Source organism: Lynx canadensis, chromosome C1, assembly GCF_007474595.2.
Source record: "Lynx canadensis isolate LIC74 chromosome C1, mLynCan4.pri.v2, whole genome shotgun sequence".
Classification (NCBI taxonomy): domain Eukaryota; kingdom Metazoa; phylum Chordata; class Mammalia; order Carnivora; family Felidae; genus Lynx; species Lynx canadensis.
This window is the reverse complement of record NC_044310.1, coordinates 38,583,398-38,601,896: the sequence shown is the minus strand read 5'-3', so window position 1 is coordinate 38,601,896 and position 18,499 is coordinate 38,583,398. Positions and strand designations below refer to the sequence as shown.

General features: G+C 39.0%; 1 protein-coding gene across 1 annotated transcript in view; it reads left to right on the top strand.

Moving 5' to 3' along the window:
• The window catches only part of LOC116738257 (cytosolic carboxypeptidase 6-like), a 214,318-nt gene that overhangs the window by 194,808 nt on the left and 1,011 nt on the right, over window positions 1–18,499 (top strand). The gene's annotated exons all lie outside the window — the stretch shown is intronic.

Sequence of the window (18,499 nt, the reverse complement as noted above, 5' to 3'; positions counted from 1 at the left end):
GATCTCATGGTTCATGAGATCAGTCCCCACGTGGATCTCTGCCCTGACAGTGCAGAGCCTGCCTGGGATTCCCTGTCTCTCTGCCCCTCCCATACTTGCATGAGCTCTCTTTCTCTCTCTCAAAATAAATAAATAAACATTAAAAAAATTTTTTTAAAGGAAAGGAAATAGATGCTGAGCAGCCAAAATTTACTAATGCCAACTATGACAAGAATGCCTCATTCAAAGAAAGTTAAGTAAATAATTCTGATAGATTCCAACAGTGGACCACCAGTGTATGTCCGGAGCTTTATGTGTATGTTCTTTTTTGAAATTGTAGTTAGTTTTTTTTTATTTATTTAAATCCAAACTAGTTAACATAAGTGTAGTATTGGTTTCAGGAGCAGAATCCAGTGATTCATCACTTACATATAACACCCAGTGTTCATCCCAAGAAGTGTCCTCCTTAATGCCCATCACCCATTTAGCCCATCCCTCCACCCACCTCCTCTCCAGAAACCCTTAGTTTGTTCTCTGTATTTAAGAGTCTCTTATGGTTTGCCTCCCTCTCTGTTTTTATCTTACTTTTTCTTCCCTTCCTCTATGTTCATCTGTTTTGTTTCTCAAATTCCATGTATGAGTGAAATCATATGATATTTGACTTTCTCTGACTGACTTATTTTGCTTAGCATAATATACTCTAGCTCCATCCATGTTATTGCAAGCAGCAAGATTTAATTCTTTTTGATTGCTGAGTAATATTCCTTTGTATATATATAAATCACATCTGATTTATCTATTCAGTAGTAGGTGAATATTTGGGCTCTTCCCATAATTTGGCTATTGTTGATAGTGCTGGTATAAACATTGGGGTGCATGTGTCCCTTTGAATCAGTATTTTGGTATCCCTTGGGTAAATACCTGCAGGAGCATGACCAGCAAGGGGCCATTACTGGCACTTGCTGTTCTCTGCCTGCAATTCTTTTCCTCCAGAAATTCACTGGACTGACTCCTTCATTTCATTTTGATGTGACTTCATCAGAAAGGCCTTCTTTGACAGCCCTATAGAACAAACTTGTGATTCTCCTACTTCACTTTCTATTCCTTTATGCTGCCTTTTTTTTTTCTTCATACCACTCACTGATCATTGCTACACACACACACACACACACACACACACACACACACACACATACACACACAGTATTTGTCTATTATCTCCCATAAAAGTGTGAACTTTGTTTTACACACTAATTTATCCTCAGCATCAAGAACTGTGCCTGATAAACAATTGTTTGATGAATGAACAAAACAAACATAATTGGAAGAGTAGTTCTCAGCCAGTATGGCTTTGGCCCAGTCACTTACCTCTCTAAGCTTCAGCTGTAAAATGAAAAGATTGAACCAGATCAAATAGAAACTCCCCTTTGCCTTATTTCTTGCCATCTGAATGCTCCTTGTGTTTGCTTGTTTTTTTATATGTTGTGCTTTTCTGCTAACTTTCTTTTCAAAAAGCACTTTTAAAGAAACTAAAAAAAATGTTTTGAAGACACTGGACTATATAAGCCTAAAAATCCTATCTTTCTATAAAAGTGTGTAGTTGTGTAGTATAAAGAATTTATAGACCTCCCAGATAGATTACAAAGAAAATCTTTCAAAGAACAATTATGTATTTCTTGTTGGAAGAAAATTAAAAGTTCCTCACCCCCCTATGCTTCTGGTTCTTAACTTTCAGGAAGAGGACTTACAAAGTTCATTTACTCATTTCAATTACCAGAAGATTGAGTCTATTTTATTATTTTGATTAACATAATAACTCTGAAAAGTAGGAGGTTGTGAAATACATGAATTCAGAACTTCTAAGATTAATAAGTCTACTGAAGTATGAAAGCTCTTTTACATATTTTTTTAGCTATGAAGATCAATGGTATAGAAAGGAGTCTGTACCATTCACAGGCAGAAGATGAGTATTGAGAAGTTGACTTAGACATTGTCTTTCATGTGATGAAGACCAAAATGTCAGAGCTGATTCCTATGAGCCAACATTTTAACCAGTTAATTTGTGAGGGAGTGATCTAATGAAACATAGCCAGTGCCCCTTTAGAAGCCAATGGCCTTTGAGTATGGGAGTTACTGAGAACATATTTAAAATCCATTAGTGGCTCTTCACTTCTTTTAGGGTCACTCCACAACATGGCTTACAAGGCACCAACCATATGATCTGGTCCCTATCTGCCTTTTCAACCTCATCTTTTGCTACTCCCTGACTTGTATACTCTCTCATTCACTTACTCACTTACTCACTGACTCACTGATTCAATAAATTTATGTAGTGATTACATGTACCAAACTTGGGTTAGCCATTAGGGCTTCATGATGTGCAAATAGAGACATGGCCTCACTCTAATGGGATAAGGAAGAATGATGTTAAGCTATAATGAAGTTTGATGCATGTTATCATAGGGTAATACACGGATCACAGGGGCAGAGAAAGAGAATAACTGGTGGTGAAGGAGAGAAAAGTTCCTAGAAGAAATGAGACCAAAGAAGTAATTATAGACATAGTAGGCTAGACATAGTTAGACACTTGTTAGTAGACTCCTGTGGTTTTACAACTTAGCTCACCTGTAGACTTAGTCCCAGCCATGTAAGGGGTTCAGTCCTATTCTGTACATAGTCATAAGAGACACTGGCAGAAAGTTCCTTCCTTCCCAGAATTTTTTCTTGGAATCACGACTAAGTCCTAACCTAACTCAGCCTCCTAGCCAGGATAATGGATCTTTGCCTTTCCTTCTGATTCCTGTGTCAGGCCCCATTCCTGACCTAACACTTGTTATGACCCTGATAACCTGCTGTGTGTTGCTTAATCTGTCCTTCTGGGGTCTTGGCAGCTGTCCTACAACCTCGGTAATTCTTCTGGCACCATTATGGAAGATTACCCTTTCTGTATCAGAACTTCCCAAGGTTGTGTCATATCTCAGTCTTTGTTTTTTGGTCAGTGCTTTGCTTCCTTCAAATGCCATACCTTCCAGCCTGCCAGTCCTTATGCATCCACAGGTCATCAAGTCATTACCACTTTTCACATGGAGCAAGAGCCTGGTCCAGCTTACTCATCCACTGGAGACCAATTTCCTAAGGGATATCTCCTCAACATTTCCATTCTTTTCCCCATGTATTTATGCCAGCCTTTCATTCCTGTTAAAGTAGATCTTACTCCTCATTCCCTTTGTCATAGTAGGAAAGAATAATTTGGTGTGACCTGGCTTGAAACCGTGTATGTATATTATCTCTGGAAAGTAATCCTGCTCTCCTCCTTTCACTGATTCTGATCACATCTTAATCTACTCAAGACTGTGATTGTACTTCTTGCCCTGGAAAGCTGGAAGTCACTTGCTATCCATGCCTCTGTCCCTTCTCAGTTTTCTCTTGGCAATCTACTTTCTTTGTTGCTGACTCATTCTTGGCTCTAACATCACTATCTCTCATGCCCTATCCCCCTACACTTGGAACCTAGTTTGGGGACCAGATAACTTTTCACTTTGCTTTTTGACTAAGCTCCTTGGATGTAGCAACCTGGAATTTAGGACATTTTCTGGCTTTCTTGGACTCCAGGCCACTGGAATCTACTCTCATGATCTATTCCTTAGACTTTCTACTGAGGTCTCAGTTCATTTTACTTAGTGAAAAGGTACTCCCTGTGCTAGGACTTCGGGTTGGGTAATGAATCAGAAATACTCCAGATGGTCCTGCTTCTCTATATTTCTTTATCTAATGCTAAGCCCCCAGCCCCCCCCCCCCACTTTGGTCATGCCTAGCCTGGCAGTGCCCCACTCAGTGAGTACGGGGGGGACAGCCTATAACCACTCTATACTGGGAAGCCACTATGATGAGAGCCCTCCTGTTGAGTAGACCACACTGAGTTCTACTTTTACAGTCTGGAAGGCCTTACAGTGACTCCTCACATGATAGTGCTGCATAACAATGAATCTTCTGGCTTAAAAGCTCTGATCTGATGGTTGTGGAAGCAGAAACCTGAAGAATCCAGAAATAACTCAGGGAACTACATTATGTGAGAGAGGAAATGAGAGGAGGCCTTTGTCTAGATGATTAATGTCTTTATCTTTTCTCTGAGAGAGGCACTGTGTGAGATCTTGCAAAATCTAACTAATGGAACAAGTTAGAAGCCCTTCCATGACAATACCCACCCCTACCTATCTCTGCTGGGAACCCAGTAGCCAACTGTGGGTTTAGAACTCCTTGTCCCATGCAGGCCACCAACAATCAGCCTTCTTACCTTCCTTCTCTGTCATTATCCCCTCACCCATACATATTTACTCCATTCAATTAATAAAATTTACTATAGGTCTACTATGTGTCAGGTACTGTGTCAGATGCTAGGTTATTCACTGGTGAGCAAAAAAACCGATGTTGTCCCTACCCACATAGAAACTACAACCTACTGGAAACGTAAACTGCAAGTAAACAAGTACAAATACACATGTAATCATTAAATTGAAGTAGTGCTTTTAGGGAAAGGATCTAGTTGCTTCAAGGGAGACTAACAGGAGAGTTTAATTTAGATGGTGATAGGGAAGATATTATCTGAGGTAAAACAAAAATGAAGGGTAGATGTCACTAGGAAAAGGAGGGAGTTAGTGTTGAGAACTGGATAGATAGAGCGAAAAGTATTTAAAGGTCTTGAGATAGACTATGAACTTGGTTCATCTGAGGAAGTAAGAAAGTCATGTTAAATAGTTTGGATCTCCATTCCAACATAATTGGAAATTGTGTAAGAGTTTTAATACGGAAAATGACATGATCCAATTAAGCTGTGAAAAAACTATGTGGAGAGGGGATTGGAGAGGAGAAAAGTGAGAAAAAGGAAGCTGGGCAGTTTAGGAGACTTTTTCAGCAAAGTAGGAAAAACATGGAAATAGAGATAAGTAGAGTTTGGAGATATCTTCTAAAGACAGAATTTAAAGACCTTAATGAGATGGAGGATGTAACAATTTCAGTAAATGATATCAGGTCAAAACCTTAATGTCGCTATTGACTTTGCTTTTACTTTCACATCTCATATTCAGTTTATCCTCAAAATTGTTAGTGTTTACCCTCAAAATAGATTCCAAATCCTGCAACTTCTTACACAGCTTCCACTCTAACTAAAGCCATCATTATCTTTTTCCTGGACCACTACAATAGCTATCCAACTGGCCTCAGGCTGTCATCCCCCTCCTGCCCACCACAGACTACTCTTCTACTCCAGAGCCCCTTTGAAAATGTAAACCAACTCATTTCATCACCCTTAGTATCTCTACCCCACCGTGGTTTCTCATACAAAATTCCAATCAGGGCCTGCAGTGCCCTGTAGTCTGGATCCACCCTCCCTTCCTAATTAATTTTGTACCAACCACCTTCTCACTTGTTCCTGTTTCATCACACTGACCTTCCTGTTCTAAAGACATAACAAACTTATTCCTGCCCTTGGACCTTTGTGCTTGATTTTCCCTCTGGACCACTATTTTCTTGGATATACACGCACACATACACACACACACACACACACACACACACACGTACATGGATCATTTCCTTATATCAGTCAGTTTCTACTAAATGGTTACCTCTCTGACCATCCTAACTAAAATAGCCCCTCCATCACTCACTATCCGTTACTTTGCTTTATTTGTATTCATTACACTTATCATTATCTTACACTATATCATGTATTGATTTGTTTATCTCTTTCTCACTTGAATTTAAGTTCCATAAAAGCATGGAATTTCTTTTTTTACTTCTGCTTTCTCACCATCTAGAAGAATGCAACACGGGAAGCTCTTAGGCAAAATTTGTTGAATGAAAAAAGGAAGGAAAAAGACAAAGAGAGGAAGACATCAAGATTGCCTCTAAGGCTTTTGTCGTGTTCAGTTGAATGGATGGAGATGGTCAGTCTATTTACTGAGTCGGGAGCATTTTCAGAAGTCCGGGTGTGGAGGAGGTCAAGAGATTGACTTTAATCAGGCTGAATTTTAGGTAACTTTAAGATGTTCAAGAACAGGGGCGCCTGGGTGGCGCAGTCGGTTAAGCGTCCGACTTCAGCCAGGTCACGATCTCGCGGTCCGGGAGTTCGAGCCCCGCGTCAGGCTCTGGGCTGATGGCTCAGAGCCTGGAGCCTGTTTCCGATTCTGTGTCTCCCTCTCTCTCTGCCCCTCCCCCGTTCATGCTCTGTCTCTCTCTGTCTTAAAAATAAATAAACGTTGGAAAAAAAAAAAAAAATAAAAAAAAAAAAAAAAGATGTTCAAGAACAGCAATCAGGTTGGCAAATGGATAGGACCACAAAGATTTATCTTCCCAACTGAAAGTGAATGAGGAAACTAAAAATAAAGTTTTGTATATTTTTGGAAATATTCATGTATTAGCTGCCAATTGTTTTACTACATTGGACTTAAAAAACAATTTTCAAAACCAAAATTTGTTCTAAATAAAAAACAAAATAAAATAAAATAAATACATATCAATATGCATTAAAGCAATATTTTTGAAAAACATATTTATTTTCTTTAAATCAATTCAGTTGCTTTCAGCACACATTCACATGCTTCAACGAGTTTCTTAGCTACATGTGTATCTAGTACTATATCATTGTTATTTTTATGAAGAATATATTTTTTCTAGTCAGGCTTTATTAGTTTTATTTCTGATAACATTGCTTTCAGTCTTCTTCAGACTTGTATTTTATGGTTAAGCAGTTAGAAATTGTTGACACATTCAATTAATTCTCCTCTGTAGATCAAAATAAACTTAAATAAAAGGCATTATCTCTATAGGTATTGAAGTACCTGGTAAACTTAGAGCAAATTCTTCTAAATAGAAGACATTCTCAGTTTTTTTTTAATGGTTTATTATTTATTTTTGAGAGAGAGAGAGAGAGACAGAGCATGAGCGGGGGAAGAGGCAGAGAGAGAGGGAGACACAGAATGTAAAGCAGGCTCCAGGCTCTGAGCTGTCAACACAGAGCCCGACACACAGGGCTCAAACTCGCGAACCACGAGATCATGACCTGAGCCAAAGGCAGACACTTAACCGACTAAGCCACCCAGGAACCCCGAGGACATTCTCAGTTGTAAGCTTTTTAGTATTACAATATATAAACATTTCAGTCCAAATATTTTTGTAGCTACTCTCTTGTTTACTCCCTTCAGAGAAATTTTCTTGGATTATTTTTTTTAATAAAACAACTTTTTTCAAATCAGATGCTTCTTGACTCTTTCAAATTTTCACCAAATGCAGATGCTGCAAAATTGTAGGCCTTCTCAATTTCATTCTACTCTGGCACAACATATTATATAAATATCCAATTAAAAATAGGAGCTTCATCACAAAATTCTCCTCCTAAAGTAAGTTATCCCAAAGTATAAGCATTGAATTTCAAAATTCAATCTTGTACTCCAAATGTGCTTTCATCATTTAATTTGTATAGTTCCTCCCATGCTTTTGTAGAGATAAATGTCATGTCTTCTTGTTTGCAAGCTTTGTTTTCAATAATTGCAATTTGATAAAAGCTTTAAAAGCTGAAATACTTTGGTGCTTCATTGTTGAATATTTGATTAAAATTTTTCAATTGATTTTGAAGAAAATGCAACCAAAATTTTGTTCTCATTCAGAGCCCCATTACTAAAATTTAGAGGTCTCATTAGCAACAACAACAAAAACCAAAATCAATGTTGATTAACAAAGCAGCTTATTAAATGTTCAAAATCTCAAATCGTATTGATGGCAGACAGTAAAGAAAATAAGCATGGTCTGCCTTCCTGAAAAAAACAAAAATTTTATGTTTGTGTGGTTTGTTATTAGCTTCATAAAAAATTGTTCATTTACTTTGTGTAAATTTTGAGATACTATAGTTTCTATTTTGAAGGTGGAAAATAGAAGTTTGTTTGGATGCAAGTATGATTTATATGGACACCACAAACCAATTCAAAAAATAAATTTCTACTCCATATGTTTGCTCATTTAACATGTATTTTGCTTTTACCAAAATTTGTATTCATATTGTTGCAAAAAATAAGTAACTTTATCTTTAATGTTGAACTTTTTATTTTACTGAATTAGCAATGTCATTACCACTAAGACAGTATTTTACCATCAACAGAATGATTTTTTTTTATTTTTTGTAATATATGAAATTTATTGTCAAATTGGTTTCCATACAACACCCAGTGCTTATCCCAAAAGATGCCCTCTTCAATACCCATCACCTTCCCTCCCCTCCCACCCCCCATCAACCCTCAGTTTGTTCTCAGTTTTTAAGAGTCTCCTATGCTTTGGCTCTCTCCCACTCTAACCTCTTTTTTTTTTTTTTCCTTCCCCTCCCCCATGGGTTTCTGTTAAGTTTCTCAGGATCCACATAAGAGTGAAAACATATGATATCTACAACAGAATGATTTTTGAAAAGCTTTACTTTGATTCCATGAATTAGATGAAAATAATTAATTTACATTGTAATTGTTATTTTCTATTTGAAATATCTGATGACACTGATCTAAAGATGCTGGTTTTAGGTCTGCAAATAGTGAAAAGACATTGATGGCTACCACTTTATATACAAGAAAATTTGGAATTAAAAATGATTGAAATTATTTTAGAGAACAGTCATGTGCTTTAAATAAAGTGATACTAACTTCCCTCTGAAGTATGAATTTTCATATATACTACATTTTTCTTCTAAAATAATTTCAATCATTTTTCTTTTATGCTTCTGCTTTTACATGCTTAAATTATAGTCTTTGGGCATCAGTTTTCTTAAAATAACTGTTAAATCAAGTAGATGCTGATGTTTCTTCAGCAGATTTATGTTTTTCTGGTTTTTATGTGGTCATGTTATCAATACACCCCCTACAGTGGATCGTAAACACCAACAAACATTTCATACAAGTTACGTGTCCATTACTAAATTTCATGAGAAATGAAAAGTCATCACTGAATATTTTGAAGCATCCACTTTTGTATTTTTGAGCTCATTGCTGGTTAAGGGTTTATTATGAAGTTTTTTTTTCTTTAAGAGTAACCAAAAACTAAAGTAAATAATTTTAGATTTATACCACATGATGCCAAAAGCTATTAGACTATTCTCTATAAGAAGGACTGCTTAGACTCTATTTCTTTTTTTTATTTTAAAAAAAAATTTTTTTCAACGTTTTTATTTATTTTTGGGACAGAGAGAGACAGAGCATGAACGGAGGAGGGGCAGAGAGAGAGGGAGACAGAGAATCGGAAACAGGCTCCAGGCTCCGAGCCATCAGCCCAGAGCCTGACGCGGGGCTCGAACCCACGGACCGCGAGATCATGACCTGGCTGAAGTCGGACGCTTAACCGACTGCGCCACCCAGGCGCCCCTAGACTCTATTTCTTAAACATATTCCACATTCCCCTCCCCTGCTCATGCTCTCACTCTAAACAAACAAACAAACAAACAAGACTTAAAAAAAATAAAAGGGAGGTGTTGGTTATATCGGGCATGGGAATCATCAGGAAGAGAAAACAGGGTTGTCCCTTGTCACATATTCCTTTGTCCCCTATCCTACCTATTCTGCCCATTTCATGCCATAAACACACTTAGTGTGAACTTGGAGTTCATTGTTCTGAACTAAGACATAGTGTGATGCCAACTATTAATGGTACAGAGCATGGTGATAATCACAGTTACCATTACTGAGCACCTGTTACATGCCAGGTACAAATCTCATCTCTAATCTTCAAAACAAATCCATGGGGGCACCTGAGTGACTCAGTTGGTTAAGTGTCAGGCTCTTGGTTTCAGCCTATGTCATGATCTCACGGTTTATGAGTTCAAGCCCTGCATTGGGCTCTGTGTTGTCAGTGCGGAGCCTGCTTGAAATTCTCTGTCTCCCTCTCTCTCTCTCTCTCTGCCCCTTCCCTGCTCACTCACACTCTCTCTCTCAAGATAAATAAATAAACAAAAACAAAAAACAAATCCATGAGTGGATATTATTTTTATATTATAGATGTGGAAACCCAGATCCAAGACCACCTGACTGAGAAGTAATGGAAATAGAATAGAGCCCAAGTCCACATTCTTTCTTTTGTACTCTAACTATATTTCTAAAAGGCATCTACAGTTGGATGTGAACACAGTTCTATCTGTTCGGTCAAAACTCAGCCCTGCCTGACTTATTTATTCATTTATTCAAAGTACTTAGTGAGTGCCTTCTATACACTAGGCTCTATGCAAAGGGATTACAAGGAGATGCTAGTCTAGTTCAGACCTCACACCCTGAACCCTTATTGTTATTCTACCCAGGATGCAGCAAGAAAGTAACTTTAGTACACAACTTAGTGCAAAGATGAGCCATTCCAGCTCTAGCCTGCTACCTCATTTCTGATACTGCCTTATACACTATCCTGTAGCCCAGGATATGATAGTTTTGAAAGTAAAGTCCTTTTCACCTAAGAGTCACAACAACCCTAAGAGGGATATAGGACATTTTAGTAACCACATTTTATTCCGAGGCACAAAGAGAGGAAGGATCCTTCCCAAGAACCATAGCTATTCCAATATCTTATCGAGGGTCCTCCTCTTGCATCCTCTCGGGAATCTGGATTAGAGAAGATAGAGTACATGACTTAGAGCCTCTCCTTGTGTCGAGAGCCTGTCCCTGGAATTTCTGGCTGTATTAGCATTCTGCCAGCAGCCACGTGTAGGTAGGAATATTGTTGCCGTCCATGACCAGGGGGAATAATCAGTCTCAGCTATTCCCCAATTCTAAACCAGACGAGGTAATTGGGTTTAATTTTAATTTTTTTAATGGCTTGGAATTAATAGAAGCAGCTGCTGCCACAGTGTGTGGGTGTCCTTCTCCAGAAGGCACAGATAAAAAAATAAATAAATAAAAACCCTACATGTAAAATAAACTATGAAAAATAAACAATACAGTTTGTAGGACAAAAAGGTTAATTCAAGAATCGAGCAGTGTCTTTTTTGTTATCAAAAACTCAGCTGGCAGTATGTAGCTCTGTCTCTCTCCTCCCACAACTAGTGCCCATCAGCCTCTGATAAGATGATAATCAGATTAGACATCGGGTGTAAAAATGTGTTGCCTGTATCTGAGCACTCCCTCACTCTCTCTTTCTCCCCCTCCCTGTGAGTCATCAAGAGATTAGCTGTGACAAAGTGTGGTGAAAGATAAGAATAGATATGCTGGTGACAGGAGCACCATTATAATTATTTGGGAGATGATAGGATAGCTCCTGTTTGCCTATGGAAAGGGAAGGTGGATTTATAATGTGGGCATCCATGCCCGCTGCCTGGCTGTGCCAGACAATGGAGAAGAAAAGGAGGAGGCCAACTGACTCCAGCCAGGTGGTAGTCTAGGTTGTTCCAACTAAACGTAGGCTAAAGGCCACATGTTGACATGAATGACAAACCAGAGATTTGGCTGCCCTTATGAAAGGAAGAGGGATGAAGTCTTACCTTAATTTCAAAAATACCTGGAAAACTGGATGCCAGGTTGCTTCTCCCTACCCTGGGTTGATAAAGATGGGAAATGAAGAGACTGTTTCTACAATTGCAATTGTTGGCTGAATTTCAGTGAGCACAGCCTTGGTGTGATGGGAAGAAATGTGTTTATCAGTCAGATAATAGTGTGCATCAAACAGGTAGCATATTATAGGCATACAGGAAGTGTTTATATTATATTTGAGTGGCCTTGTTTTGATTCCTCCTTTAGAATTAAAAAAAAAAAATTTAGTGTTTATTTATTTTGGAGAGAGATAGAGACAGAGTGTGATCAGGGGAGGGGCAGAGAGAGAGGAAGACACAGAATCTGAAGCAGCTCCAAGCTCTGAGCTGTCAGCACAGAGCCCGACATGGTGCTTGAACCCATGAACTGTGAAATCATGACCTGAGCCGTAAGTCAGACACTCAACCAATTGAGCTACCCAGGCACCCTATCTCCTTTAGAATTTATATGAAGAAAAAAAATTGTGTTTACTGTCTAGGAAGAATGTGGGATTGGAACTCATCTGTCCATGTCCATATCTTCTGTTAGATTAAAGAGAAAATTAGGGCTCCTGTCTTTCAGGGTTATTGAGGAGGGCAAGGAATGCTGTTGTTTTAGAGAGCCCTGTGTATTCCATTAGGTCCTGGGCTTCTTCTCTTCTTCTGTGTTCTAGTAACCTCCAAAATGATGTACTGGAATTTGACTGATAGTTGGGAGAGAAGGCAGAGAGTATGGTAAATGGAAAGGAACCATTTTAGTCATTCATTAAGTCATAAATTCACTCACTCATTAATTCAACAAACATGCTCTGAGCTCCTCTTCAGGGCCAAGCACTATGCTAAGTGCTATGGATTTTGAGATGAATTAGAAATATACAAGTGTCTGCAATTAACATTTAGAGCAATTAATTCATGGATTTGCTGACACAGCTTTCAAAGAGGAAATGTCATTTGAGCTGGGTCTCACTTCTCTACATAAGGATGTACTACGTAGAAAAGTAGGGGAAAGGCAATTGCAGAGAGAAGGAACAGCATTTTAAAAGGCATGAAGGTTTTTGAGAACATAATGTATTCAGGGCATGACTCCGAGTTTCACATGGAGAGAGCACACTATACATAGATTGGTATGGCTGAAATTATTTATTCTAATTTTTAATCCCTTAAAGTTCACTCACAAATATATTCATTTACCCAATTCATAAGCATTTTTGAGAACCTCTATATGCAAAGCTCTGTATAGGTCCTGCAGAACCAGAGGTAAACAATACATTGTCCCCGCCCTTGGGAGAGGCTCAGCGTAATGATGGAGAAAGGTATATATTCAAATTGATATAATTAGATAGAGGCTATAGTAGAGAGGTATATATAGTATGATTGGAATGTGTTCAGTATTTACTGAACATGTGTGTGAATGTGTATGCTTTGCTCACTCACATGTTCATGCATGACTGGATCTGAGGATGTGAGTTACAGGGTGCCCTCACACATTTGGATGTCCTCTTTAGTCATCAGGATGGACCCACGATGATGGTTTATTCCAACAGCTCGATCAGCCTTTAGTTTCTGAGTCCTGAGAGCACACGCTCCAGGTCTTGAATCTCTCTGCATCTCTGGCAGGATCAGATGTTGGACTCTTTCCTTTATGAAGTCTTCTGGGGAGTCGTGGACAAGTTTCCTCTTATGAACAAGAATTCTTGAGGCACTTGCGTGGTTCAGTTGGTTAAGCATCCAACTCTTGATTTCAGCTCAGGTCATGGTGTTGTGGTTCTTAAGTTGAAGCCCTGCATCGGGTTCCATGCTAGCAGGGCAGAGCCTGCTTGGGATTCTCTCTCTCTCCCTCTCTCTCTCTCTCTCTCTCTCTCTCTCCCTCTCCCTCTCTCTGCCCCTCCCCTGCTGTGTCTCTCTCAAAATAAATAAATAAACTTAAAAAAAAAAACAAGCTTTCTTGACCCCATATTCATTTTCATCATATCATTGGGATGACAGGAATAACTTCAGAGGATGGTTGTGAGGATTAAAGAACTTAATATATTATAATGTATTTACAATGGCCTACCACATGGTCAATAATATATACATATTAGAAATTATAATAGCTATTATCATTATTGTTGTATTGTTTTCAGTGATATCTCACACTATCTGTATTAAACAGAATCAGAAGGCAGCCTTGTCTAACCTAACATCAAGTATAGGAACTTACTTGATGGGATCCCATAAAGCTTCCCATGCTTGCACTCCCCTATAACATGGGCCTTTCTACTTGCCCTTCAGCTGAATATTAAAGAGTCTCTATACCGAGCTACAATCTACCTCCCTATGATGTCTACCATTTATCTTCAGAGATGAGTCTTCTTTTCCTTTTATCACAGCTTTTTAAAATGAGCAAGTATTGTTAACTTCTCTGTGAAGAGACGATAGAGAGGAAAGTGACAAAGTGAAAAGTGAGAAAGAGAGGGAAAAGGTGACACTCTTCCTGTCTTCAAGAAGCCTACCTTTCTTTGAAGAAATCTCCATTTACTTTTGGTGTTCATTATTAACAGACATACCAAGTTATAAAACTTATTTTACTATTATGTGTCAAAGTCGAGATAAATTAATGAAGACTGAATGGTCAGAGAAGGATTCAGAGAGGAAGTATGTTAAAGGGTAGACATTTATTTATACATTCTTTTGTCCATTAATTAATTAGTTCATTTAAAAAAAATACTTTAGCCTTTATTGACAGTCTACCTTATGCACATCTATGAGTAGCAGTTCACCAAGTAGGTAAGATGACAGGGGAATCACTCCAAGTGAAAGAAAGATCAAATACAAAGAGATCCCATAAAGGTATGGGAGGAATAGCATAAAATTGTGTTAGGGAGTTGTAAGTAGCTCAGTATGAATAAAACATAGGATTCAAGGAGGAAGAAATGGCTGGTGATACTGGATCACAGGGAGATCTCACGGAGCCTTGTAGGCCAAGCCAGAATATGAAGATAGGGAGTTGTTTGAAGAGTCTTTAACAGGAGAGTACTGGGAGAGCAGATTTTTCTGGAAGCAGAAATAGGGCTATGACTGGATGGCAAAGGGAGAAAGGAGGGTAGCAAGGCACCATAGGAATTATGAGCACAGACTTCAAAGTCACATTAGTCTGCATCTAATATAAGCCCTGAGTATTACTAACCCTGTCACTTCAGGGAATTTTTTACCTCTCTGAGCTTCAATTTTCTTGTCTATGTAAAGGGGATGTTAATAGCCCCTGGCTCATGGGATTATTGTGAGGTTTAAATGATAATGCATATACAACATTCAACATGGTGCCTGCGACATAGTAAAAACATAATAAGCAAAATAAGAGAAAAACCAGAAATGCATTACAAATGAGAGACACATGTTTCCTCCTACTTAGTCCCAGTCTTATTTTCCTCTACTCTTTGTGTTACTTGAAAGTCCTCATGAATTTGGCCTACTGAGCCCTTCTCAAATGGATTTTTATTTGTATTCTTAGTAGATTCTAGAAAATCTAAGCCCTGAGCAGCATCTTGACTTCCTTGAATGATTACCCCAGGGCCCATTACCTTCACTCTGTCTGCAAATCAGGTTAGGCATCCGACCCACTCAGGAGAGGAGCTGGGACAGCTGCAAGCATTAGACGAATTCTCTTGATAGCACACAATCAAATTTGGTGGAGATGGCAGGCTCTCAGAGTCAAGTTGCTAAACTTGGCTAGAATAGGAGAAAACTGGGGTGATTGAATTTAAAGCATGGACCCTGATTGGATATACTAGTAAATGAAGAGTTGAGAACATCAGCATCATAACCTGAGGGGCCTGTCACTGTAGGAATCACTAACATATGAAGACATGCTTACCCTTACCTTGCTCTCAGATCTGTGAGCCAGGGCCTGAAGCTAGTGTCACAGGTCACTAACCAGAGACCTCAAGGCCACTTTCAACTGGCATTCTTCCTGAATGCAAACTGGGAACCCTGAAACTAGGTTAGTCCATCAGCCTCACATTTCTGCATGTTTCGATCACATCACAAATTTAGACTATCATCTGTTCTTTCTATACCCTCACCTCTGCACTGATCTTATCTTGGTTTTCACTGTTCCCTTCTCTATCAAGAACTTTCCACTTTCCACTTTTTCCTCTGAAACTCAGCTTCATGGTAACTAATCTTACTTGGGTTCTCAGTCTTTTAGTCCACTGCTTCCTTTACATCTTCTCTTAAACAAACAATGCTTGATACATGATACTTAACAAATATTTGCTACATAAAACAATGAAGTAAGACCTGATATCTTGGAGGTCATTATTCCCCCCATTTCCCTCTCAGGAACTGTTGATTCACTTATACTCCATGGACAGAAGTATCAGGAGAGGACGACTTTCCTCTTGACTCCCCATGCACCTTCCAGGCCATTATTTTTCTGCCTCATCACTGGTAGCCCCAGAATTTCAATATAGGAAGGTTTAGGGTAGCAATCTGGCTGGAAAGGAAGAGTGCCTGGGGGAGGGGGCAGCACTTGTCTTAAAAGTTGTATTTACATTACAAGAAGACTATTGTTACCTGTATATTTATCTGTGGTGGCTTTGGGAGTAGGAGGTAAATGGATTCTGTTGTGGGCCCAAACACATCCCTAGACAGCCTTTGATACTACCACTGATGTTTATATGAAAATCCCTGTTCCTTTATTGGTTATGCTTGTCTCTCTACCATCCGGCCTTCCTCAGTGCTACCAGGTTCTAATCCATATTAGTTAGACCTTATGTCCCATCACTTAAACCACTTTTTTCTAAAATAGTCAAATCTGTCTTGTTTTCTACACCTGTGCAGCTACTCTCCTTCTGTGCTTCTGACCACTATCATCGATCCCTTGGACTGGCAGTCATGGTACTTTACTTCTTTCACTCACTTGAAAGGTACCCTGTGACTTCAGGATCATTTTTAAATTCTTTAACATGGTTCATATAGTCCCTTTCTAGTCTGGCTTCTGCCTTCCTCTTCAGACACATTACTCATGAATTCCCTTCTCACTCTTTGTACTTCAGCCATGACGAATTCCTTTCAGTTCCAACATTTGCTTTTTTCTCTCTTGCCTCCTGGCTTTTGCACACATTCATATCTGGAATAGCAGAAGTTCGTAATTTATCAAGGACTATGGAGGAGTGTTCTAGGTACTGGACTTGGAATCAGACAGAAACAAATTGGAGTCCCAGCTCTATCATTTACTCACTTGATGTAATGAGTGAGCTCCTTAACTTTTATGAACCTCCATGACCACATTGGCAAAGTGGAATAATACCCACCTTGACCAAATGATTTTATGCGAATTAAATCAGGTACATGGGGTGACTGGGTGGCTCAGTTGGTTAAGTATCTGACTCTTGATTTCAGTTCAGGTCATGATCTCACAGTTCGTGAGATCAAGCCCCACATCAGGTTCTGCACTGTCAGATTCTCTCCCTCATTTTCTACCCCTTCCCTGCTTGCGCATTCACACTTATGGTCTCTCTCTCTCTCTCTCTCTCTCTCTCTCTCTCTCTCATATAAATAAACATTAAAAAAATAAAGTACAATAAATCAGGTACTGAATAAGCCCCATAAACAACCCATACTATGCATATTCTGTTCATTCCTTCCTTTCTCTCTTCCCTCATTCCTTTCTCAATCTTTCTTTTCCTTTTTTTCTTCCTTAATTTGCATCTTCTTCCCCTCTCTGCATTTCACTTAATGTCTGATGTTCATGGGACCCAGGGCTACAGGCAAACAATAGAAGCTTGCTGTATGTACAGAATTAGTGTCTTGTAACCTCTGCTCTTCCACAGGAAGCCCACAGCCTTAATTTCCACCCTAGCTACTTAGGCAGCTTCAGAAGGACACCAAGGTAGAAGCAAGATTCTGCAACAAACTACTGGCATGTTATAATGCTCTGGGTGCTTTTAACAATTTTCTTCAGGCTGCCCTACCTGGAGCCACCACCATTGTTATCTTCCTCAACCTCATCACCTACACCCTCCTCACACTTTCCTTCACATGCTCCTGGGCCCTATGGCTTTTCAGTTGAATGCCAAGCCCCTACAGATGAGCCTGGCATCCTTTACCCAATGTGCCAGTAGCCCCCAGAAATATACTTGTGTTTTTAGGAGCTTCCAAACTGATTTGAGTGGATAAGACTTCAATAAAGAAGCAAGAGTTGCTGGGAAATGTGGGAGCTGGACTGGCCCAGAATTGTCAGTGGATGATCATGGAAAATGTATAGTTTGGGATGGGTTTTGTAGGATTAATGGGGTTTTTAAGAGACAGTAATAAGAGTCATTCACTGCAGGAAAACTGTGAATAGTTTGGATGTCACACAGCATGATAGGGTACAGTGAGCCTATGGATGTGGATGAATGTAAAAAAGTTATGGGAATTATGACTGGAACATTTTGCCTTTTCTCATGTATATGTTTCAGAGTTCCTTATTGGAGAATGAGCATGATGACTTAGCAAAACTGCTTACACAGTATATTTGAAGCAGTATTTCCCAAAGTGCTTCTGTGGAAAATTAGTGTCATGTAATGCTCTGTAGAAAAACAATAGTAATAATTTAAAGAAATGTTGAATATTCTTTCCTCCCCCTTCAATATTTACAGTGCACATTAGCTTATTTTAAAAAAAGGTCTGAATTAGCCTTACAATACAAAAACCTGGCTTCCCTAGGAAAAGTAGACCTCCCTATTTATTTTTAGTATAACATCACACTTTTTTTTCTTTTTTTTTTTCTTTTTTTTTTTTTTAGAGAGAGAGAACAGGAGCAAGCCAGGAGGTAGAAGAGGGGCAGAGAGAGAGAGTGAGAGAGAGAGAATCCCAAGCAGGCTCCACGCTCAACACAGATCCTAATGTGGGGCTCAATCCCATGACCCTGGGATCATGACCTGAAGTGAAATCAAGAGTTGGATGCTCAGCTAACTGAGCCACCTAGATGCCCCTTACATCATACTCTTTAGTTGCCCTCAAGGTGCTTTAAGA